Below are 25,959 nucleotides of genomic sequence, written 5' to 3'. Positions count from 1 at the left end.
CAAATGTGATCCTATTTCCATCATCATTCCTATCCCATTCTACCTCGAAATCTGAAACATTATTGATCGCATTTTCACCTACATTGAACAACTCTTCAAAATACTCCCTCCATCTGCCCAAGGCATCCACAGGATTCACCAGCACTTTTCCTGACCTGTCCAAAATACTTGTCATTTCCTTCTTACCTACCTTTCGAAGACTGCTAATTACACTCCAGAATGGTTTTCCAGCAGCTTGACCCATAGTCTCCAACCTGTTTCCAAAGTCTTCCCACGATTTCTTCTTGGATGCTGCAATTATCTGTTTGGCTTTGTTTCTTTCTTCAACATAACTTTCTCTGTCTACCTGGGTTCTGGTATGTAGCCATTTTTGATACGCCTTCTTTTTCCTTTTACAGGCTGCCTTGACTGTATCATTCCACCAAGCTGTTTGCTTCATCCTACTTTTACACACTATTGTTCCAAGACATTCTTTAGCCACTTCTAGTACTGTGTCCCTGTACCTTGTCCATTCCTTTTCCAATGACTGTAATTGACTACATTCAACTAACTGGTACCTTTCTGAGATCGCTGTTATGTACTTGTGGCTGATTTCCTTATCCTGAAGTTTCTCCACTCTTATCCTCCTACATATGGACTGACCTCCTGCACTTTCGGCCTCACAATCCCAATTTCACTGCAGATTAAATAATGGTCAGTGTCATCAAAGAATCCCCTGAATACACGTGTGTCCCTCACAGCCTTCCTGAATTCCTGATCTGTTATTATATAGTCAATGACAGATCCGGTTCCCCTGCCTTCCCAAGTATACCGGTGAATGTTCTTATGTTTAAAAAAGGAGTTTGTTATTACTAAGCCCATACTGGCACAGAAATCCAAGAGTTGTTTCCCGTTCCTGTTGGCCTCCATATCCTCTCCAAATTTGCCCATAACCTTTTCATACCCTTCTGTTCGATTTCCAATCCCGGCGTTAAAATCACCCATGAGCAGAACACTGGCCTTGTCCTTTACTCTAACAACTACATCACTGAGTGCCTCATAAAAACTATCCATCTTATCTTGATCTGTCCCTTCACAATGCGAATATACTGATACAATCCTAATTTTCTTGCTAGACACTGTCAAATCTATACGCATCAGTCGTTCGTTTACATACCTTATTGCAACTACGCTGGGTTCCATTTCTTTCCTGATGTAAAGCCCTACACCCCATTGTGCTATTCCTGCTTTGACTTCTGACAGGTAGACCTTCTATTCTCCCACTTCCTCTTCTTTCTCACCCCTTACCCGAATGTCAGCTAAAACGTCCAGCCCCAGCTTACTTGCAGCCTCAGCCAGCTGTACCTTCTTCCCAGAGGAGCCCCCATTGATATTAATAGCTCCCCATCTCATTACCATTTGTTTGCCAAGTCGTATCTTAGGAGTCCCTGGTTTGTCAGTTAGAGGTGGGACTCCGTCACCTCCAAAGGTCCCAGGCATTTTGCTCTGATTGTTGCCAGCATCATATTTAAAGTACCAGGGAAGCAGGTTGCTAGCCTTACTTGCCCTGAGTCACATTGGGTTTTACACCTAACGGCTGAGGGACTAACCGGTGGATTTGGTAGTCTTTGCCGTATGAGCACAAAGGTGACCACGACTCAGAATATGTCCGAGATGCCCAGCCTTATTCCAAAGTAACTGGTATCCCGACTGTTGGGACCACTTACTTGGCCACTCATACGTTGCCTACATGAAAAAGTTAAATAAATGTTTGTCCCCCTAAACAGTGTTTCATTTTACAAAAAATCCAAAGATGTTGAATAAAATAGGCATGTAGGATTGCTGGAGTACAAATGCCAACGTGAATGATTTACATGTTCAGTCATCTAAATGGAGAAACTGGCAACGTTTACTTATGGCTAGGAGCATGTGGATGAACTGTAGCTCAATTGTAAGCAAATAGATGCCCATGCACAGAACGTATATGTATTTAGTAGAACTGTTCTTGATCTGAGGGACCATGGGAATATATTCCACTTATTGCTACACTGAAGAGACTAAGCACATTTTTCACGAGAAAAAGTTAAATGCTCAGCTGTTGTAGTGTCAGAGAGTGAAAGGGAGTTGACAAGTGTAGCAAAATACTCCATGTTACAAAAAATAATTTTAACAAAATACCCCATGATACACTGAAATTCTAAAAAAACTGCAGTATGTTACAGAAAGACTGTAGCAAAGTGCTACTTGGTATATCAAAAATTTTAACCATATGCCACTCAATAAGCATAAAATATTGTATGGTTTAACACACAGAATTCTCATACATCCGCAGCATAATAGGTGTACAAGCACAAAAATACACTGGGAGGTAGACTTTACAGTCCATGTTGTTACTATGTTGACGGATTTAGCACATTTTAACTGAGATGAAATATAGCATATCAACCGATGGTTTCATATATCAAAAGTTTGTGGTTATTAACGTTGATATATGATTAGTGTATGAGAATTTCACCTCATTAAAGTTTGCAACCAAAGTGTGTGGAGCTCTACAGAGAAAATACTATCTAGGTGGTAGCATGTCAGGCACTTGAGATATATTTTTACACTGGAATCTTAATAGCGACTCATTACAGGTGGCCAAGAGAGCTGAAATTGCTCCCAAAAACATGACAGAGATTTCACTGGGACACCACATCCTTCAATCACAACAGGACATGAACTGTCCTAAAATTAGAGCAGAATTGAGTGTGCAATCATCTAACTGGCTGTTGTGGGTGTGCGCTACCTATAGAGTAGAATAGGTGTTGGGCAACTGCCCACATTCTTGTATGATGATCTGACATAATGACAAATGTATTACTAGATCCAACACACACTGGTAGAACTGAACTGTATAGTATGCAGTGTGTGAACACTGTGCGACATCAAGCAGATAACAGTACTGATACGCCCTGTTTACCCGAAGGACAGGACAGGTAGTTGTAATTGTGGAAAGGGGCCAAAATGAACGGCTGTCAGTTACACTCGAACACATATAACTTTATTTGACCAAACATTACAACAAAAATTTTTAAACTTAGTTATCGGCTGACTAGGCCACACTATATTATGCCTTAAGGGCACAACCACTTAAATTTAAAAACGGCTAAAAGCCATTAACTTAAAATTCAGACACGAAACAATATTTAGAAGGCGGAAGGCCTCACGTAAGTAAGTTCTATAACTTCGCAGAAGGCACAACAAATCTAACACTTGAAAAGCAGACAAGTTTAAATTAAAGACGGCTGAAGGCCCATGATTTAAGACTGAAGGTAAAATTAATTAAAAAAAACCACAAGGCACAAGGCCTTATCTTCAATTAGGCAGAAGGCCCCACACAGTCTAATAGTTCAAAGACAACAACTTTAATTTAAATACGGCTGAAGGCCGATGACTTAAAACAACTAAAATAATTTCTAGTAGGCAGTTGGCCCAAGGCTTTATCTTTAAACAATATTTTACACAGGATGAAGGCCCAAATCATCGAAGACTTAACAAGTAAGGAATTTTAATTTTAAGATCTCTGAAAACCTGTGATTGAAAACTACAACTATCATGAATTTTCTAAAGGCAGAAGGTCCAAAGCTTTATCCAAGAAAAAATATTTTAAATGAGGCTGAAGGCCCATTATTTAAAACCCAACTAAAAGGATATAAATTCAAACCATCGGCTATGAGCCATTACAATACACAATCAAATAGCAATAAGAAATGTCAGTACAGCCAGCGGCGCTCAGAAGTTTCAGGAGTCGGCTAGCACTTTAAATACTAATGTTCGCTTAGGTGAGACAGGCAGTCGGCCCAACCATCCACAATCCGACGGCAACCCAACCGACAGACCGGCAACAGACCAATGATCAAGGTGAGTTCCGCTCTACACTTGCACCAAGGTTTCATTCCGCACTTGCACCAAAATTCCGCCGATGCTGACAGCATAGACTGTGGAACCAAACAAAACGGATCCCAGATATACCATAAGGGGTGGACGACCCGAAAACCCACGTCGTTTAATCAAACGACCGACTAACTCAGAGGCAGTACGCTGATAACATTTAAATAAGCTTGTCAGTGAAAAATCGCATAAATACACACAGCTCGAACGAACCACGAGTCGGCGCACACAGCCAATCCACAAGCAATCGCCGGCCAAATACACGTCGTCTAAGAAGAAGACCGACCGACGGTGAACCAAGGTCGTCCCCACTCAAAACATGTGTGTCGGCAGTCGTCGGGCAACTGATGGCTTTCCGCACCTTCCTGACGTTGCATGCCCCACTGGTGCTACGTCGCGAGTGCGCCAACCGACCAACTGCTACACCTCAGCACGGAAACGGCACTGAAATAACTGAGCAGTCGACATCACAAGCTACACACAATATCACAAACACTTGGACGGAGAACGTTACAAATGGTAAAAACAGTGACTATGCACTGACGAGGACGAACCACGAGCTGAGACATACACATCTCCAGCCCATAAACGATCGACGAGCGATCACGTCGTCCGGTAAGACGACTTACCGACAGTCAACCAGGAACGTCCCTATTGAAACCATGTGTGCCGGCAACGGTCGGGCGAGTCATGGCTATCCGAACCTCACTGCCGCTCCAACCCGACAGGGACTAGCCGCGTCCCAACAGTCCGACTGCCAGGTGAGAACTCCACTGCTGGCGCGTTGCAAATCACTGCCAGATACGAACTAACACCGAACACACGACAGACTGGAAGTAATAGCAGTCAGCAAAGATAATACGTCAGGGATTATATCGATAAGCGCCGCTGCTGCCGCTCACGGGCAGGCAAGGAGGCAACTTACTGACACCAGTAATTGAAATTAACATAACGAGGTGGTAGTACAGTAAAAACAGGATGTAAAATAAGATATCGCACGAACACGAACCAGGCATGGCTCAAACATGCAACTGAAGTCTTAGAAGCATACTGCATTAGCAACGTGAGCCTGCAGGAGTGACATTAACGATATGTGGCAGCTGGTGATGTGTGAGGCACTGAGTGTTAGCATTGCTCGTTGACCATACGATATTCCACACTAGATGATATGGCATCCCAACTATCAGTTCATCACAGCTATTATGTAAACTCTGATATGTGTAGGTGAAAGCATCCTCCCATGACCAGAGGCGGGATCGCACTTCACATCAGATACCCGTAGGGTGCAGTTGACGACCAGCCACCAATGAGCTGTCGGGTGCGGAGCTGTTTAACACCACAGTGAGGAGTATCTGTTGGCTGACCTGCTACGATTTTTGTAAGTGGATCTGCATGGCATGATTAAACAAAGAAAACAAAAGTGGTTACGCTTCCCATCCCTATCCTATTGCACATGACAGAGGCAAAATTTGACAGACATACAGGTTGCACTAGTGAACTTTACAGTCTCAAAGTTAAGACAATGGTCTGGTTCTGACAATCAGTGGGATTCCCGTAATTCTTGAGTTTGGGTAAGATATTTTTGAGTTTCTCTTAGGAGAAACGAATTTTCTGAAGCTGTCATCACTTTAAACTTAGATGTGGGTAAAACAGATTTATTAACAGGGAGGGATTGTAAACTTAGAACGTAAATGATTTAGCAAGAATACAGACTTTGGCGGTATCCAACAGGTTCACCATCGATGAGTCTGACATCATATGGTTGGAAGAAAACGTGACTATCATGCAGGCTGTGTAAATATCTTCAAGTACACCATCCTGAATCCTTGTATTAGAAGCTGACGTCATAAGGATGTACAACCATCCCCAGGTACATCATACTGGAGTCGGACATCATAGGTCTGTGTTAGAATCCTCAGCTACACCCTCTTGGATATTTGCCCATTTGGAATTTTTAAATTTTCCACCAATTTATAGTTAGAACATGCACCCTACTTCCACAGTGATGTCACATGAGTGGGAGCAAAAGCTGCCAATTTTTAATTTCAGACCAATTTTTGAATTTCCCATCAGTTTTTGTATTTGCTTCCATTTTGTACGTAGAACAATTGGCCTGCGTTGGAGGGGTTGGGTGGGGGTGGAGGAATCTGGCAACTGTACATAATGTCATCAATAATCTCGTATGGGGGGAGTGGAAATCTGGTAACAAGGTGACCTATGCCAGTCAGTTAAAATGTGGCGAACTGTAATCGGCGCAGCGCATTCATCACAAACGGATCATTCTTCACATCTGAGAAGGAAGCCGTGGTTCAAGGTACTGTGACCTATCTGAAGACATATTAGGCAAACTGCGTCGCCTCTAATTGACTTATAGTCCATTTTATTGATCTCAGCTTGTTATCACATCCAGATGTCTTATGGATTTTCTCAACAGGGCAGTGTGACACAGAGAGAGATAGGTCATCGGGGTACATTCCTGAGGGTACATATCCCCTTGGTAGCAGTATCGTTCTAACTCATTCCCCATGTGTTCTCGTACTCAGCAAATTGTATTTGCAACTGGAGCAAATTTTCTTGGATGTACTGCACGATTCTATCTGCTGGGTACATTTTATGGATGGTCTGCAGGATATAAAAGTGAATCAGACAAAGAATTTGAAACAATGATCACGTTTCATTTGATCTACAGCTTCAGTAACAGCGTAGAGTTCAGAATCAAGGACAGTAAACACACGCGACGAATGGAATCTGAAGACACGGGTGGGTGAAATGGTGGAACAACAAGAAGTGTTCTCTTGTTTAGAGCAATCAGTATGCACTACGTTGAAGTCATGCTACTCAGTTAAAATGGTAAAAATTTGTTCTTAAAAACATAGTCTGGAGTGAATTGTTTGTTGTAGTCTGTCAGATTTAAAATTATTCCAAGCTTCAATAATAACCCATGTAGTGCTTTGAACCAAACCTGACTCTACAAGTGCATCGGAGATATTATGAGACTCAGTAAATGATGTTTTGCCCATACACTGAATGCTTTCGTTCCTGGTGGCCGAGTGCTACAAAGTGGTTCTGGGGTTCCATGGATGTTAACAGTCACAGGAAACGCCAGTGATCTCGGGAACGACCGGAGCTTGAGTGTTTATTTAGCAACTATGAACGGTCGCTGAGCAGATAATGGCCGCTCGTCTGCCTCTGTACAAAATCTCGGTATAGGGCATGTCATGTACGCTATTGTGGCCAGCTAACACCCACATGGTGTACGGAATCCATTGTCTTCAAGTATGTTGATCGTGCCGAGTCATAAACCATACTGCCGCAATCTTAACGAGAGCGCATGAAACTATTATTAAAATTGCAGGAAGCAGCATCTGTCTGTGCCCCAGCTCTTCCCATTTGAGTACTTCATAATGTCCAGCCCTCTAAGTGCTCTGAGTTTTAGTTCCCAGAGATGTGGAGGCCAAATCAGTATTTTTAATCATATAAGATACCCTAGAACCACACCGTCTCCTTAAAATGTAAAACAGCATTAGTTCTGGGGATGTCAAAACAAAATGATTACGATGAAAATCAATACACACGATTTTCTCAGGGGAGAAATTAATACCTGTTCTAGCAGATCATTCTTCCAGTCTCTTCAACGTCTACTGCAACTGACGAGAGGAAAATGTGGGACTAGAAGTGGAGCCGGAAATGGAGAACTCATACGCATGCAATGAGCAGTTCAAAGGCCTCCTCACTGCAGACGATATGCCATTGACTGCAAATGCGAACGAAGTTCTGTTTAAAATGCCCCCCCCCCCCTCCCGTGTGGGATACGGTCAACCAGAGAAAATCTATCGGAAAAAAATATGCCTCTTTCTGTATGGAACGGCTTTCAACAAGGAAGTACAGTAGGAAAATGGGAGACGAAACACCACTCGTGTAACTTACAGACGATACTGTGTACCCACATAGTATTGTATGACTATGGAATGTCCAAAAAGATTTTGCAAAAACAGACATAATGTCTTATGGGATAACAGCAATCAGTGATTTTATAATGTTGCTTAAAATCGGTCTTGATTGCAAATATTTTTTTTATTATTCATATTACCGGTTTCGGTTCATTCAGAACCATCTTCAGATCTGCAAAAATAATTATACTAATTTACCATTTCACAGAAGCAAATGTTTTTCATGCTATCTAATCAACATCAAATGTACCAGAACGTACCTGATATTTCAGTTACAGGAGTAACCCGTCCAAATCCAGCAACTTTCACATGCTACGTCACATAAAATTGGTTGGCAGAGTGCACGTAATTTATATTGATTATAGCACTATTACCGACAGGTGGCGTCTGGTACATTTGTTACATTCCATTTGTACATACTGTATTCAGTAGATCTTTTTTATATTAAAAATATTTGGCTAAAATATGTAGATGTCAAAGTTAAATTCTGTACTTGTCAGGAATTAAAAAACAGTAAAATTATCACTTTTATACGATCTAAAAGCATAGGGCGATTTATATATCTATGGTGCTGGTGTGAACTTGTTTTCCTCTACGGTCTGCTTCCGTGGTTCCCGCCATTTTGGTGTTGTGTCGCGGTGCGCTCAGTCGTCTGATGTCCATCGCCGCGGGCAAGAGGGCCGCACAGGAGGGCCACGTCAACGACGCCAGGCGCTGCACGCGTCTTCCGGCTTCTCCACCATGCACCATCTCTCGTCCCTCGGCCTGGATCTCCACACGCAACAGTTGTCATCTTAGTAGGTCGTCATAAATGTTAAAATGGCGTTATGATTGAATTCGTTTTGCTCATTGACGATTGAATCTGGATCTTTATTTTTGTGGGTGTATATTTCGATCTCTTCCAAAATGTTAAGAAAACGCCCCTTATGAGCTCTATGCAGGATTTCTAAATTGTTTTCAATATTCGTGACTGAGTGCTTTGTCGCAGCTATATGCGCCCCAAAAGCTGTTTTGTTTTGAGAGTAGGTGTGCTCCCTGAATCTGGTTTCAAAGTTCCTACCAGTCTGTCCTATATATTGTTTACAGCAGTCAAAAAAAAATGGCTCTGAGCACTATGGGACTCAACTGCTGTGGTCATAAGTCCCCTAGAACTTAGAACTACTTAAACCTAACTAACCTAAGGACAGCACACAACACCCAGCCATCACGAGGCAGAGAAAATCCCTGACCCCGCCGGGAATCGAACCCGGGAACCCGGGCGTGGGAAGCGAGAACGCTACAGCAGTCATTACATTTGATCTTATATACACCTGAATCCTGAAATTTATTCCTACTATTACATATTCTATGCCGGAGTTTCAATTTTAGCGTGTTATTTGTTCGGAACCCTATTTTAACGTCGGATTTACGAAAGCATCTTTCAATTTTGTCTGCAATTCTTCCATTGTAAGTGAGAGCTACATATTTTTTCTTGTTGTTCCTCTTAACTGCTACTTGACTTCCTTCTGTTTGTTCCATTTGCTTCTTCTTTATCTTCCTATAAATATTCATCACCTGCTTACACGTATATCCGTTCGCTACGGCCACTTGTTTTAAAATACTTAACTCCTTTTCTACTTCCTGTTGGCTTATTGGCAATCTTAGTAGCCTGTATACCATCGAAGTAAAATATGCCCATTTGTATCGCGGTGGGTGACAGGAGCGCTCATTGATAACTAGATCTGTACACGTAGGTTTTCTGAATATGCTAAATTCATGCTTCCCATCTTTCTTTATTAGTGTTAAATCTAAGTAATCTATACGGTTATTTTCTTCAAATTCCATGGTGAATCTAATTTTCGGGTGTTGAGAGCTCATTTTTTGTGCTAAGTTTTCGATATCATTTTTATCTCCTTTGTATAACGAAATGGAGTCGTCAACATATCTCCTGTAATATACAATTTTCTCAGCGATATTAGGATTTTCATCAAAGAATTTGTTTTCTAAGTGATTTACAAAAATGTCAGCCAGCGTCCCAGCTAAACTGTTCCCCATTGCCAGCCCGTCTTTCTGTTGATAAATTTTACCATTGAAAGTAAAGTAATTGAACGACAAGACGTGTTCCAACATTTCCACTAGTTCAATCACTTCCCCCAGTGCCAATTTACCATGAGTGAGGAGATTGTACTTAATGATCTCAATCGTTTCTTTTACGGGAATGTTTGTGTACAGATTGGTGATATCTAATGAAGCTAGTGACGCATTCTGAGGTATAAGTACGTCTTTAATTTGCTCGGCAAGTTCGTAGCTGTTGCTAATGTTGAAAGTCCGACGATATGTGTATGCCGCCTTCAATCTGTTATTTAGCTCTTTATTTAATTTATAACTTGGGCTGCTGGTGTTATTAACGATTGGGCGAATCGATTTTTCTATTTTATGGAGCTTTATTTGTGACCGTAATTCGGGGATTCGCGGATTCATTACTTTCAGTTTAAACTTTTCCTCCTCTGTGAATAGAAACACACTGTTATCTATTTGTTTCCTTATTTCTGTTTGAAATTTCTTGGTTGGATCTTTCTTGACTTCTACTATTCCGTTTTCCATAAAGAACTTTTCAGTTTTCTCTATATAGTTTGTATCGTGTATTAAAACCATAGTGCCGCCCTTATCTGCCTTTGTGACGATAGCCTTGCGTGATTCTGACAGTGTGTTTCTGTTCACAGAGGAGGAAAAGTTTAAACTGAAAGTAATGAATCCGCGAATCCCCGAATTACGGTCACAAATAAAGCTCCATAAAATAGAAAAATCGATTCGCCCAATCGTTAATAACACCAGCAGCCCAAGTTATAAATTAAATAAAGAGCTAAATAACAGATTGAAGGCGGCATACACATATCGTCGGACTTTCAACATTAGCAACAGCTACGAATTTGCCGAGCAAATTAAAGACGTACTTATACCTCAGAATGCGTCACTAGCTTCATTAGATATCACCAATCTGTACACAAACATTCCCGTAAAAGAAACGATTGAGATCATTAAGAACAATCTCCTCACTCATGGTAAATTGGCACTGGGGGAAGTGATTGAACTAGTGGAAATGTTGGAACACGTCTTGTCGTTCAATTACTTTACTTTCAATGGTAAAATTTATCAACAGAAAGACGGGCTGGCAATGGGGAACAGTTTAGCTGGGACGCTGGCTGACATTTTTGTAAATCACTTAGAAAACAAATTCTTTGATGAAAATCCTAATATCGCTGAGAAAATTGTATATTACAGGAGATATGTTGACGACTCCATTTTGTTATACAAAGGAGATAAAAATGATATCGAAAACTTAGCACAAAAAATGAGCTCTCAACACCCGAAAATTAGGTTCACCATGGAATTTGAAGAAAATAACCGTATAGATTACTTAGATTTAACACTAATAAAGAAAGATGGGAAGCATGAATTTAGCATATTCAGAAAACCTACGTGTACAGATCTAGTTATCAATGAGCGCTCCTGTCACCCACCGCGATACAAATGGGCATATTTTACTTCGATGGTATACAGGCTACTAAGATTGCCAATAAGCCAACAGGAAGTAGAAAAGGAGTTAAGTATTTTAAAACAAGTGGCCGTAGCGAACGGATATACGTGTAAGCAGGTGATGAATATTTATAGGAAGATAAAGAAGAAGCAAATGGAACAAACAGAAGGAAGTCAAGTAGCAGTTAAGAGGAACAACAAGAAAAAATATGTAGCTCTCACTTACAATGGAAGAATTGCAGACAAAATTGAAAGATGCTTTCGTAAATCCGACGTTAAAATAGGGTTCCGAACAAATAACACGCTAAAATTGAAACTCCGGCATAGAATATGTAATAGTAGGAATAAATTTCAGGATTCAGGTGTATATAAGATCAAATGTAATGACTGCTGTAAACAATATATAGGACAGACTGGTAGGAACTTTGAAACCAGATTCAGGGAGCACACCTACTCTCAAAACAAAACAGCTTTTGGGGCGCATATAGCTGCGACAAAGCACTCAGTCACGAATATTGAAAACAATTTAGAAATCCTGCATAGAGCTCATAAGGGGCGTTTTCTTAACATTTTGGAAGAGATCGAAATATACACCCACAAAAATAAAGATCCAGATTCAATCGTCAATGAGCAAAACGAATTCAATCATAACGCCTATTTTAACATTCATGACGACCTACTAAGATGACAACTGTTGCGTGTGGAGATCCAGGCCGAGGGACGAGAGATGGTGCATGGTGGAGAAGCCGGAAGACGCGTGCAGCGCCTGGCGTCGTTGACGTGGCCCTCCTGTGCGGCCCTCTTGCCCGCGGCGATGGACATCAGACGACTGAGCGCACCGCGACACAACACCAAAATGGCGGGAACCACGGAAGCAGACCGTAGAGGAAAACAAGTTCACACCAGCACCATAGATATATAAATCGCCCTATGCTTTTAGATCGTATAAAAGTGATAATTTTACTGTTTTTTAATTCCTGACAAGTACAGAATTTAACTTTGACATCTACATATTTTAGCCAAATATTTTTAATATAAAAAAGATCTACTGAATACAGTATGTACAAATGGAATGTAACAAATGTACCAGACGCCACCTGTCGGTAATAGTGCTATAATCAATATAAATTACGTGCACTCTGCCAACCAATTTTATGTGACGTAGCATGTGAAAGTTGCTGGATTTGGACGGGTTACTCCTGTAACTGAAATATCAGGTACGTTCTGGTACATTTGATGTTGATTAGATAGCATGAAAAACATTTGCTTCTGTGAAATGGTAAATTAGTATAATTATTTTTGCAGATCTGAAGATGGTTCTGAATGAACCGAAACCGGTCATATGAATAATAAAAAAAATTTTTGCAATCAAGACGGATTTTAAGCAACATTATAAAATCACTGATTGCTGTTATCCCATAAGACATTATGTCTGTTTTTGCAAAATCTTTTTGGACATTCCATAGTCATACAATACTATGTGGGTACACAGTATCGTCTGTAAGTTACACGAGTGGTGTTTCGTCTCCCATTTTCCTACTGTACTTCCTTGTTGAAAGCCGTTCCATACAGAAAGAGGCATATTTTTTTCCGATAGATTTTCTCTGGTTGACCGTATCCCACACGGGGGGGGGGGGGGGCACTTTAAACAGAACTTCGTTCGCATTTGCAGTCAATGGCATATCGTCTGCAGTGAGGAGGCCTTTGAACTGCTCATTGCATGCGTATGAGTTCTCCATTTCCGGCTCCACTTCTAGTCCCACATTTTCCTCTCGTCAGTTGCAGTAGACGTTGAAGAGACTGGAAGAATGCTGCCTAGTAAATATTTCACACAGCATAATTTAATAAGTGGCAACACTTGCCTTAAGACTCGCGAAAGAAAGTTGTATACATGAAGAGACTTGGGGACACTGGAAGGTTTCAGTTGGTAGATCGAAGGTTAATTTTTGCAAAAAGGGGCTTCTCTGATCAAATTGATATTTAGTGTAATTGTGGAGAAGAGCAGACTGTTCATCATGTGGTTCAATGCCGACTATATCCAGCCTCCTGTACAAAGCCGAACTTCATCAAGGAGCAGAAAATGCATTGAAAGTTTCCTACTCTTGGGCAAAAGTAATACATTCATAACTGTGTAAATAATATGTTTCTGGTATAAGAATAAATATACAATGGTAAGACAGAGATTTCGAAAACAGATTTTAAACTGTAAGACGTTTCCAGGGACAGATGCGTATTCTGAGCATTATTTAGTGAATATGAACTATATATTCAAAGTAAATTAATTATAAGAACGTAAGGGATTAGAAAGATAGGACCCGTATATTCTGAAGGAACTAGACGTTGTCTGGAGCTTCAGTGGGAGACATGGGTACTGTTGGACAGAAAGGAAAGGAACACCATAGGAGATGGAAGCAGCAGAGGATGACACAGGTAAAAAGACAAGGCCTACTAGAAATCAATGGGTAAGGCAGGAGATATTGAATTTAACTGACGAAAGAAGGAAATATTAAATCATAGCAAATGAACTACACGAAAGGGAGCATAGACATCTAAAAACTGAGACTGACTATAAATTGGCTAAGGAGGAACTGCTGGAGGACAAATACACTGCTGTAGAAGCATGTATAACTAGGGGAAATATACGTGCAGCTATAGGAAAATTATGGAGACCTTTATGGGTCTTCAGTGTGAAGTGTTCTCACATTACTGTTACATTTCGCTATACCGTATTGTTCCATGTTCTCCTGATGTTGTCTCAGGTTCCTGTTTGTCAGAATAAAGCAGTCAGTGAATCTCATTAGAAGAGGTGAGCCTGTCCAAGGAAATGGCTATTTCCCAGAAGTGGGGCTGCAGCTCCTTAACAAATAGTCAGAATTTTTTTTCGCACTGCAATAGATTAGCGTGATGGAATTCCAGAACTTCTTTTGCAACTCGATTTCGAACCCTGCTTGACATCGATATTAATTTTTTGTAATTCGTGTATGGGCATTTACTTAAGTGATCGAGTTAAGTTTGCGCGTAAAATAAATGGGACCATGACGGGTAATTATTCTGAAGCAGGTCGATATTTTGTTGCACACTGGCGAAAGACTTGAGGCAAACGGGTCTTGACCTACGTCGCCAAGGACACCAGGGCCCGGCATAAGTGGGCAGCCCAGTGCACAATGGAGATGCTACTCCAATTCACTGTCAGTCGCTTCAACTGTTTGGTTCTGGATGATTGACTGATCTTAGCTCAGCTACCCTGTGTGGAGTGTGCAAACGCCTTATGTGTATGGATTTTATGGAAATGTCTGACATGCTCTTACTGAGCTTGCCCATCAGAACACTTCAGAACAATTCAGTATGTTTTGTCTTTCAGTATTCAGTATGTTCGATATATCACCATCACTGCTTGACGTTGGTGAAGAATTGCATGTACACCACCTTATGTAAGTCTAAGTAAAAAACAGTGGAAAGATTATCTGTCTCTCCAAACAGTGTTTCATTTTAGTGAAAACCTCAGACATATTGAATAAGACATGCAGTTAAAATTATTAAACTTCACATTGCAACGAGGCTGATTTACATATTCAGTAACCTAGCTGGAGCAACTGGAAACATTTGTCTATGGGTGGCACATAAAGACAAACTGCAGTGTACGTATATAGTAGCACTGTTCTTGATGTGAGGGACTATAACATTACAATCTAGTTATTGCTATATCAGAGAAAATTTTTACATGAGATCAAACTTCAAAGTTCAGCTGCTGCTATGTCACAGAATGAAAAGGAGTTAACAACTGTAACAAAATACCCCTTGTTACAGCAAAAAAAATGTAACAGAATACCAGACGATACAATTAAATTTTAACAAAATGCAGCATTTTGCAGTACACTTGTAATAAAATGATACATTTTACAGCAAAATTCGAACGAACTGCCTCTTAGTATTCATGAAATGTTGTTTAGCGGTATGTAGAGAGCTCTAAAAGAACTGGCTACCGCAGACAGTCAGCAAAAGCATAATGTTGTGGATTGGCAAGAGAGCCAACCCACTATGAGAGGAAGCCGAAAGGCATGCGTTTTAGCTCACGCAGGCTGGCGTGAGGTCTGGAACAGGTCAAGGAAATGAGACTAGCAAAAAACGTACGTAGCTGCTGGAATACTTAACTTTAATCCATAATTGGTGAACATCGCTCTTGACGGTACATGTTTTACAGCATCAGTAGTAACTAGTAATGGCGCCTTGCTAGGTCGTAGCAAATGACGTAGCTGAAGGCTATGCTAACTATCGTCTCGGAAAATGAGAGCTAATTTGGCAGTGAACCATCGCTAGCAAAGTCGGCTGTACAACTGGGGCGATTGCTAGGAAGTCTCTCTAGACCTGCCGTGTGGCGGCGCTCGGTCTGCAATCACCGATAGTGGCGACACGTGGGTCCGACGTATAGTAACGGACCGCGGCCGATTTAAAGGCTACCACCTAGCAAGTGTGGTGTCTGGCGGTGACACCACACATAAGACTACACATAGAGGGAGATTTAACAGTCCATGTTGTTAAAATGTCCATGAGACTTAGTACATTTTAACTGAGATGGAACTTAGCACATCAGTTAATGCTGAATGTGGAATCATCTAGCCAGCTGCCATGGGGATGCACTATACTGTACAAAAGGCTACTCACTATCGCCCACATTCTAACTTGGTGTGACATACTGACACAAACATGCTGCTAGATCTGACATGCACTGGTGGAAGAAGAGTACAGCACTGGTGCAAACAAAGTGCAGAGTGTAGAGTAAGCAGACAGAGTGTGATATCATGCAGAGCGCAGCGTGCAATCACAGCCTCAGAAACATTCTGCATTAGCCTTTCGACCGTGCAGGGTGTGGCATTAAGGGCATGTGGCAGCAGAGAATGTTTGACATATTGTCTGTCGACAGGCAGCTGTTACCACTGTGGTTGGACCATACTACATTCCACACTAGATTATGTGGCATACCAACTAACGTTTCATCACAGGAATTCGGCGAGCTCTGACATGCATGACTGGAAGCATCCGCCTGTAGCTGGAGACGGTACAACGCTTCACGTCAGGTGCCCCAAGTGTGCAAGTAAACCAGCTGTGCCGCGCAGGGTAGCCGCGCGGTCTAGGGCGCCTTGACGTGGTCCGTGCGGCTGCCCCCGCCGGAGGTTCGAGTCCTCCCTCGGGCACGGGTGTGTGTGTTGCCAATAGCGTAAGTCAGTTTAAGTTAGATTAAGTAGTGTGTAGGGACAGCTGACAACGAGGTGCAGTTGGCTGTAGGGCGTGCAGCTTTGGCAGCAGTGTGGTGTGGAGAGTCTGTTGATCAGTGCGACGTGGTACAAGTTCTGCAAGTAGATTTGCATGGTGTGTTTACACACAGGTGGATCCCACTCCCAGTCCAGTTCCATTACATACGGGAGACGCAAGTATTTGGTAAATATACAGGTTGCACCAGCTAGCCATATAGTTAGGACAAGTGATCTAGTTCTGACAACCACTATGTTTCCCCTTCCTTTTTAACTTTGGATAAACAGATTTTTTAGCTGCCCGCCATTTTAAACTTAGGTAAATTCAAGCTTTTTAATTCCCTAACACTTTAAATTGAGGACGGGGTAATTTGTTTTAATATTCCACCATTCTAAACTTAGGACACATCAGCTCCAAACTTAGGGCAGCAGTTCTTGAAACAGTGACATCAGAATGGTGGGGGACAACGATTTAAACTTACAACAAGTGGCATTGGACTCAGCCCAGCCAACAGCTAACGGTCTGTCCACTGTCAGTAGAAAATGAACGTCGTAGAACGGTAAGTTGGCAGCACTCTACGACACGTGCCTTCATTCAAAACAAATTGCAGTGCTGCCCAGTTAGAGCAATGGACAGAGGATTGTCTTAGAATACTTGACGCGGAGAGTTCGATTCCAGATCTAGGTGTAGTTTTTTTTCTGTATGATAACATTGTGTTGCCCCGTAGATCTGTAACATAGAATGTTTATTAAACTATACGCATGCTACAAGTAAACTATTCCTTACAACTGAACGTTAAAATCATTTGGCAAACATCACAAATATTCATGAAAATTATAACTATTTAAGCAAACATTACCTGTCATAGCATAGAAATAACTACAACACGTTAATGGAGAGATGTTAAACATGCATAATAAGCGGAGTACGAGCGACCGAGCAAATACATCGGTACCCTGCTCAAAAACTGTCGCGAACTGAGGTGCAAGCAGTGTGCCATTTGAGCAGCGACACTTGTAGTTTGCTGCGAGTCGGCGGTTCGCACCCGAATTCCAACCATCGTTTGTATTTATTATTTATCATTTCTAAAAGTCTCTGTGGATTTCTTGTGTTTGTAAGGTTTGTACATTCCAGAATATTCGATGACTGTATGAATAGCAGCACCCTTCGTCCAGGACAGTGACGGAACCAATTGCGAGAGGGATAAGAAAGATATATCCTCCCCCCTCCCTCCCTCCAAAGTTCGGAAAATGTACGAAAACGCAAATCTTTCATGTATTTACGGAAGTGTAGTACAGCGAAAAATTAAAATACTAACGCAGTTGTTTAACAGCTGCTATTCTTGAAACACCAAACTAAGAACCTCTCTGCTTCAAGAAATTTGGCCAGCAGCAAGAATAAACATTTAACAGAGTGAGTGAAGAATACAGCGGTGGCCAAGCTGCTCTAGGCGCTTCAGTCCGGAACCGCGTGACTGCTACGCTCGCAGGTTCGAATCCTGCCTCGGGTATGGATGTGTGTGATGTCCTTAGGTTAGTTAGGTTTAAGTAGTTCTACGTTCTAGGAGACTGATGACCTCAGATGATAAGTCCCATAGTGCTCAGAGCCATTTGAACCATTTGATTTAAGAACAACCAATGCCACTGTACACATTATGTTTTAAAAGTTGTGATAAGCCAAATTGTTTTGCTCTCAGACCACACAAACTCAGAAACAAATATGCTTTCCGCTATCTTTAGAAAATGTTTTTAGTTACATGATATTCTGAATTTCAATAATTTAGCGCACCATTGGTCAAACGAATGTGGTGTAACTAAAATCTATTTCGTGTATGCTCTTAAACGTCAGTTTTACTGAGTTCGCTTGTATGTAGTAGGCTCTGGATTTTTAATGTAATTGCAACTTCCGCGAAGAAAAAAAGTGCCGAAAATTTTATCATAAGGAGACGTGAATTCAACACCCTTGAGACCTTAACTTTCTTCTTAATCACACAGCATTTCTCTCTGGATGGGAGTATGTGCACCAAGTTAAGCTGTAATCGATCCAGGGATTTAGGGCGAGTTTTGTGATCGCGTCTTCGCCAGTGTATGCGCATGTTACATATACCTCACTTTTATTTAACATTTTGTACACATATTTCACCTGAATCTCTGGCAAATTTCGCCTTTCAGTTTAGTTCTGAAGTAGATCAATATTTATGACATCATATCTTCAGCCATAAAATGATATAAGTTTGTAGATACTTTCACTGGTATATGTGAATATTCTCTGCACAATTAGTCGGGAGTGGAGTTAGTGGTAAAGAAGTAATAAATTAGAATGTCCAGTCTGATGTGGAAGTTTTACCATACGAGCAGCGAAAATGTAGTAATGTATAAATTTTTTTGCTTTCACCGTTTTGTGGGAGGAGTCAGCGCGAAAAGCTCTCGTAAAGGTTTGAAATTGTGTGTAAAGTCTGTTGCAAGTGACTTGTTGCAAGTCACCAAGCGCTCTCATCCCTAAACACTGGATGAAGAAAGATTGGTAGTTGGTCGTCGTGGGCTAAACACCTATTTCACCCCGACCCCCTCCCATCTGACAGGTAGGTGTTTCCGGACGGTAGCTGATATGTGTACCAAGTTTGGTTGAAACCCGTTCTGTGGTTTAGGAGATGTGGAAAATATATACATGCGTATATCCATTTTAATAATATGGATGGAGTATGGATTTTGTTGCTATATTTTTAATTTTTACTGAAACGGAAATGTATGGCTTTTTGGAAAATATAACACTAGAAGGGAAATAACGGAAAGCGGTTTACCATTTTCAGTGTTCTATCAAAATAGGAGAAAATATGGTGAACATACAGCTACTAAAAAGACAAGGCGCCTACCTTTCATTTATTTTACTAAGTAAATAGTGAATGGTGAGCCATTAAATAGAGGTAGTGAGTCAGCGATTCTGATCAGATCCCTTGAATGAGTTTCGCTCGTCTCTACAACCGAGGCGCGTGTGTTCTTTTATCTTTTTCGCAGTCACGTGGGGACGAGTGAGTTGCATAACTCCAACTCGTGTCGCCTATTTAAGCGGCGTGCAGAATATATCTCACAGTGTTCCACAACAGCAGCTATATCACCAACAGGCAAGTATTGCGCTGCTCAGTCGTCACAGCAAACATGTTTCATTCTGCAACTGACTTCCTTCTAAACCCGTCAGATTTTAGCCGCTTGTAGTGAACACACATGTACACAAACACAACCGTGCAGCTCTGTACATCGAATTACAATAATAGTTTAGAAATTTAATTCATATTATCAGCTAAAGATTAGGATTCGAAATTATCCTGTTGGGTTTGAGATCAGGCTTCTTACTTTCTTTTTGCGTCATCAGTCTTTTAACTGGTTTGATGCTGCTTAAATTGAGGGCTACGTTTGTTACCGACAGATTTGTCTTAGCAGGGAATGTTCACCTAGACGTGCTAGTCTGTTTTTTATGTCCTCCTTACTACGTTCGTCATGCATTATTTTGCTTTGAAGGTAGCAGAATCCCTTCAGTACGTGTACTGCACTGTTCCCAACTTTGATGTTAACTTCATGATTAATGTACTGCCGCTTCGTTTTCCTTTGGCTTAATCTGAGTCTATTTTCTACGCTGATTAAACGTTTCAGTCCATGCAATAGGTCTTGTAATTTACCCTCACTTATTACGCCAATCTCATCAGTGATTTTCTTTCACAATGAATTTATGTTTCTCATATTGCTTCTTCGATGTACAGGTTGATCAACAGAAGAGAAGGGCTACGTATCTGTCTTACGCCCTTTTTGACGAGAGCGCTTCTCTCTTGGCTTTCCATTCTATTCTTCCCTCTTGCATCTTGTACGTTTTTCCCTGCAGATTATACCTATTTTCATGAGAATTTCGTATCTCTTGCATCATTTCTCATTGTCGAACGCTTTTTCTAAGATAGCAAATCGTATGAAATTGTCTTCATTCATCTAAAATGTTGCATCGCTTATCAAATGCGACGCTAAAATTACTTTCCTGGCCCCTTTGTTTTTCCTAAAGCCATATCACCATCATATAACACTTCATCAAGTTCATTTTCAGTTCTTTTTTATGCTATTCTTGTCTGGAACTTGGATACATGAGCTGTTTATCTGATTATGATATAGTTCTCTCATTTATCTACCTTTGACGTTGTCAACATGTGTCTGCAGACTCATAGATTGTACGTTGTACCTTCAGGAATTATTGGGGTGTCACTCCCCCCCTCCCTCCCCCCCTAAATTTGAGAAATTTCTATGGAATTTTATGTATCCCTTTTGTTTTTTTTTATCGCAATCCTTCCAAACATCTTTCAATCTCTAATTTCATAATACAGAAAAATATTTTTTCTCATACAACGTCGCATGTCAGTGGTTTTAGCTATATCTCCTCTATAGTGTTACTGAGAATTATAGCACTTGTGTACGCTGTTGAAATATTGCAAGCAACGAACTGCAAGTATGCACGAGGCTGTAGAGTTAGCATAAATTCGTGTCTCTCCTCTGCTAAACAAAGGATTTTCCTAACTGACAAACTTCCAGACTTGTAGGAAATTTCGTGTTATGCATTCCTGTGCCTATAATGCTAGTGGGCATTATTTTATACTGAAACAGGCGTCACCGTCTAACAATAACACTGAAAAGTTCGCTTTAGTACAATAACATTTTGTTATCATGGGGTTTCACACTGAGTTTTGTCCTGCTCACATTCTGTTCTTTTGCCAGAACGGCCGAGTTTGCGCTAATGAGACGTTGTTATCAAAATGCACATATAGTATTCGTCTAGTTGTAATTTAAAAAAAAAGCTAAATATATGTCACATGAAAGGAAGGGAACATAAAATGTGAACATCCAGTCATATGCAACGAAGCTTGGTAAGTCACGTTTAATTGATGGACAAGGAAATAAATACATCCATAGCGATAACAAATTTGACAAAATGGAGAATTTATTCAAGGGCGACATCAAAAAATATTCGTCCACTTATATCTTTTTTTAATTTACAATCTGAAAATATGATTTGAATTAAAAAAATTAATATTTAGTGGGCTTTTCCTTTGCAGCTATTACTGCTTGTAGTCGTCTGGGCATCGACTTGACCAAGTCAGAGAGGCTGGAATTTCGTTCGATTAGTCTTTAAGTGCTTCTTTTAGGTCTCTCTTGTTAGAAACGTGTCTTTCCTGATGCTATCTTCCAGTGCTTTCCAAAAGTGTTCAACAGGATTAATGCCTGGTCTCCGAGGAGGGATGTTAAGATTTTTTGGGGTATTGTACAGGAGCCACAGCCTTGTATTTAGAGCCGTATGCTTTGGGCGGTTATCTTGTTGAAAAATGTAATTTCCTTGCAGACCTAATTTTTCTGCGCTAAGATTCAGATTGTCCTTTAAAACGTTGATATATATATGGTGATCCAATGTACCTTCTATGAAATGTAATTTTTCAACACGTGCAGCACTCATACAGCCCCACACCATCAGGGAGCTACCACTGTGTTTAACCGTTGGCACAAGATTGCGTTAAACATCTCCGCATTCTTCTTACGCCACACCATACGCCTGGCGTCCGATCAGAATACGTTATATTTACTCTTATCAGAAAATATTACTCTATTCCAGAAGTCTTCCTTTTTGAATCTGTATATATGGTGATCCAATGTACCTTCTATGAAATGTAATTTTTCAACACGTGCAGCACTCATACAGCCCCACACCATCAGGGAGCTACCACTGTGTTTAACCGTTGGCACAAGATTGCGTTAAACATCTCCGCATTCTTCTTACGCCACACCATACGCCTGGCGTCCGATCAGAATACGTTATATTTACTCTTATCAGAAAATATTACTCTATTCCAGAAGTCTTCCTTTTTGAATCTGTGTTCCATCGTAAAACTAAGACGCTTCTTTCGATTCTGTTCACTAACCGAAAATTTCCTCCGCGCTACCCGGCCGTGATACCCATACGTTTTGAAAGTATTTCTGATTGTGTTGACACATACCTTCTTTCCCATAGACTATAACTCCCCAGCCAACTTAGGAGCGCTGATTCTAGGTTTCCTCTTCATTTCCCTCAAGATAAATCTCACGTCTGCGTCAGTCAAAGTGTGAGGGCGTCCGGTACGCGGTTGGTTTCTTAATGATTTTGTTGCGCAAAATCTATCTATTATGGACCGAACCGTCGATCTATGTCTACCGACTGCTTTAGCAATCTCGAAAGAAGATTTGCACTGATTATGTAAGCGCAGAGTAAGTTTCCTTTCGGTCAGCGTCGTCTCACTACCCTTATGGCCCATGACGCTAACTGCACTGTATCGACGCCGTTCAGAACGACAACAGGCGATAGAGTGGGGCCGCGTACTGTTGACTCTAGTGTGTGCTGCGGGTCAGCGCTATAGTTTAATCACTGGGCGCAGAATTTCGGCATATTTATATGGTGGCGAATACTTTATGAACCAGCTCTTGTATTACATTTTCTATTTTGTTAACTTTGCTGTCGATTTGGATGTATTACTTTCCTTGCTTTTCAACAAAAATGACTTACCGAGGTACTTCTTACATGACTGGCTCTTTAGATTTTGTATACATTTCTTTTCATATTACACAGACATTGTTTTCTAAAAGATAAGCAGCTAGACGAATACTTTTTGGACTCACCGTATATTGATCAGAGGTTCACAGTTGTCATACTTCGTGGCTGCCACGATTGCAGTCGGCAAAAGGGCACTGGGTACGCCGTTATGCGATGACACCGGCGCATCTCGCTGTCTCGGCTGCCGCGGCGAGGCAGGTTTGCACCCACCACCTCATGACGTCACAGCCAGCTAGCTGGGGCCAACGAAACATGTAACCTCACCCTCACTTATTGACCTTAATGACAGTGAAAAATTAAACCCCATGTATTTAGTGGAAATTTGGGAAAAGCAATCGTCACAGAAATTAATCTGTCGGTAAAGAGGGAGGAAAGGGTTACATCTAAATGAAAGGAAAAGTGCAAATGAAATTGGTGAAAATTAATTTCGAGAAAACGGTAAAATTAATAAAGAAAGTAAATGTGCGGTCGTTACGTTAACAATTAATTGGTGTTAATTGTATATTTGAGATTTGGGGAAATTACGGTCGCCAGTCCTGTGGACAACTACTATAATAACTGAAAAAGAAAGGTTATTGCACATATAATTAGCACGAAAAGCGTGGCAACTGAAGGTTGACATGTGTTGTGTGAAAACTGAATGTTTGTCAGAAGTAATAAATTTCGCTACACTCTGACTTAATTTAGCAAAAAAATTAATAAAACCGGAAAATTGAAAGTTAACTTAGTGACTGAAATTAATAGTGGACTTTGTTTCTGAAGCACTACGAAATTCAATAAAATAAGGTTACTCTTGGGCTACCTCAACAATCATTTCAAAAGCTACTTGAAACTACGCAATTTAGAAATAAGAGATTTAACTTTGAACTTGAATTAAATGATTCTGAACAATTAACAATAGTAAAATTTAGTATGTACCAAGCTGAGCTGCAATCACAGGTAAGCTAAAATATGGTACCAAAACTCGCACTCTTAATTTGTGCTTGTGTAATCTAAATATTGTAGCCAGCTATGAATACCTTAACTGAACTTTGAAATTAAAGCAGTGAAATGGAATGATATTACTTTAATGCTGGCGTATGAATTTCAACGACACTCGGGTTCATTCCAGAAAAGGAAGGGACCCTAGTTGGTAATGCAATTGGGACAATGAGCAACAAAGGTTCATGCTAAGTTGCTGTATTTTTGTGATGCAACAGTTTTAAAAGCTGAGGCCTGCCATACAGCTCTAAAACTTTACGTACTTCCAGTCTTCCTTGTTGGTTGATTCAAGGTTTGAAGCCGTCGATCGAGGAGGTGGCGACAGTCACTCATTTTCGGCCGTCGCTGTTGCAGAAGCTGGATGTTGGCGCGCCTCCTTCTCGACACGGTCACCAGGCGAAACGGGCTCTTGATGTGCGCCAGCTAATGCTTCCCGTCCGCGACACCGTGTCAGAAACTATTATAGAAAGTCGAGCGCAATTACATGCTGCCAAACCCCGAAAGCGCGGCAACTCGCGGGAGCGTCACACAACACACCTGCTCCACTGCACTACTCCAGCCAGACTCTCTCTGCTCTGCCCGCGCTCCACGAGGCAGAGTTAATACTACCAAAGATCCTAAACACTTTGGTTCTCCACACGACCTATCGATGTATTCGTTCGATAGCATAGTTTTCCCTAGGCAAGACCCAGCGTAAAAATACAAATAGTATTTACAAAACAAACCAATTATACATCGACATAAATGCATAAATATACAAATAGTAAAACAATTACAATATACAAAGACACAGAAACGTCATAGCTTGAGGTAACAAAATAAGGAAATACATTTATAGTACTATAGATGTAAATAGGAGGATATGCATTTCCGGCGTTACAAACATACGAGCCCCACAACGTAGTTGTGACGTCACTCTAGTCGGCTTATCCCCTACTCTTTGCGAAAGATCGGTTCCGTGCAAGGCGTAATTGAAAAGATACGCACCAAAGATGTCGTGTGTTATTGAGAGTTTGCATGCATTTCATCACACAGTCAAGAATTATTAAATTTGCATCACCGTATTTTCTCCCTACCGAAGATGGGTGCTGGCACTCGTAACACCTGCAGTGTCACCTGCTTTGATTAAGCACCATGGCCTGTCTTTTTCATGGGCCTCGCAGCTAGCCGCAGCACAGACTGTGTATCCTGCATTGCCTCAGTAGTCGGCAGCTCGGCTACCAGATTGCCATTGACGTTGTAGGCTTTTTTGTGTCACCTTGCGCTGCTATCGTTATGATGATGTCGCTTTGTCACCATGACGTCGTTTTCTTATGTTACTTGTTTGAGCACTCAGCCTGTCCAGGGTTTTACAATTGATTTTGCTATCGTGTCGGATGTTACCCCATCAGCATTTCTCTCTTGTTGACATTGTGACTGTCCATTAACCCATTCTGCTCTGCCTCTGGTTTTGCCGGGGAAGAACTTCAACAGTTTTTTAATATCCAACTGGATTTTTTTCCGGAGCGCAGCAGAGCTTAAGGTGGTAGTCCACAACCTACAAAAGTCTTCCACAAATTTTATTTGGATCTCAGATGTCTAACCTTTAAACATGCTAGTTATATAATTTTAACATATGAACTTCAAACAGTTTAAATTGAGTGTTCAATATAAGCCGAAAGAAACAGAAAATTCTGTATATAACATCGAACAACTTCTACTTACACATTTATGATTGTTACAAAAAAACAAGTGAAAAGAA

General features: G+C 41.0%; 1 protein-coding gene across 1 annotated transcript in view; it reads left to right on the top strand.

The window, feature by feature from the left end:
- Nucleotides 1-19,728: 19,728 nt before the first annotated feature.
- The window catches only part of LOC126191338 (cytochrome P450 6k1-like), a 43,375-nt gene continuing 37,144 nt past the window's right edge, over nt 19,729-25,959 (top strand). The window contains exon 1 of the mRNA XM_049932172.1: nt 19,729-19,749. The gene's annotated coding sequence lies outside the window, so the exon portion shown is untranslated. The remainder of the gene's footprint in view (nt 19,750-25,959) is intronic.

Source organism: Schistocerca cancellata, chromosome 6 (genome assembly GCF_023864275.1).
Source record: "Schistocerca cancellata isolate TAMUIC-IGC-003103 chromosome 6, iqSchCanc2.1, whole genome shotgun sequence".
In the NCBI taxonomy this organism is placed as follows: Eukaryota; Metazoa; Arthropoda; class Insecta; order Orthoptera; family Acrididae; genus Schistocerca; species Schistocerca cancellata.
The sequence above is the reverse complement of the archived record's forward strand: the minus strand, read 5'-3'. Positions and strand labels throughout refer to the sequence as shown.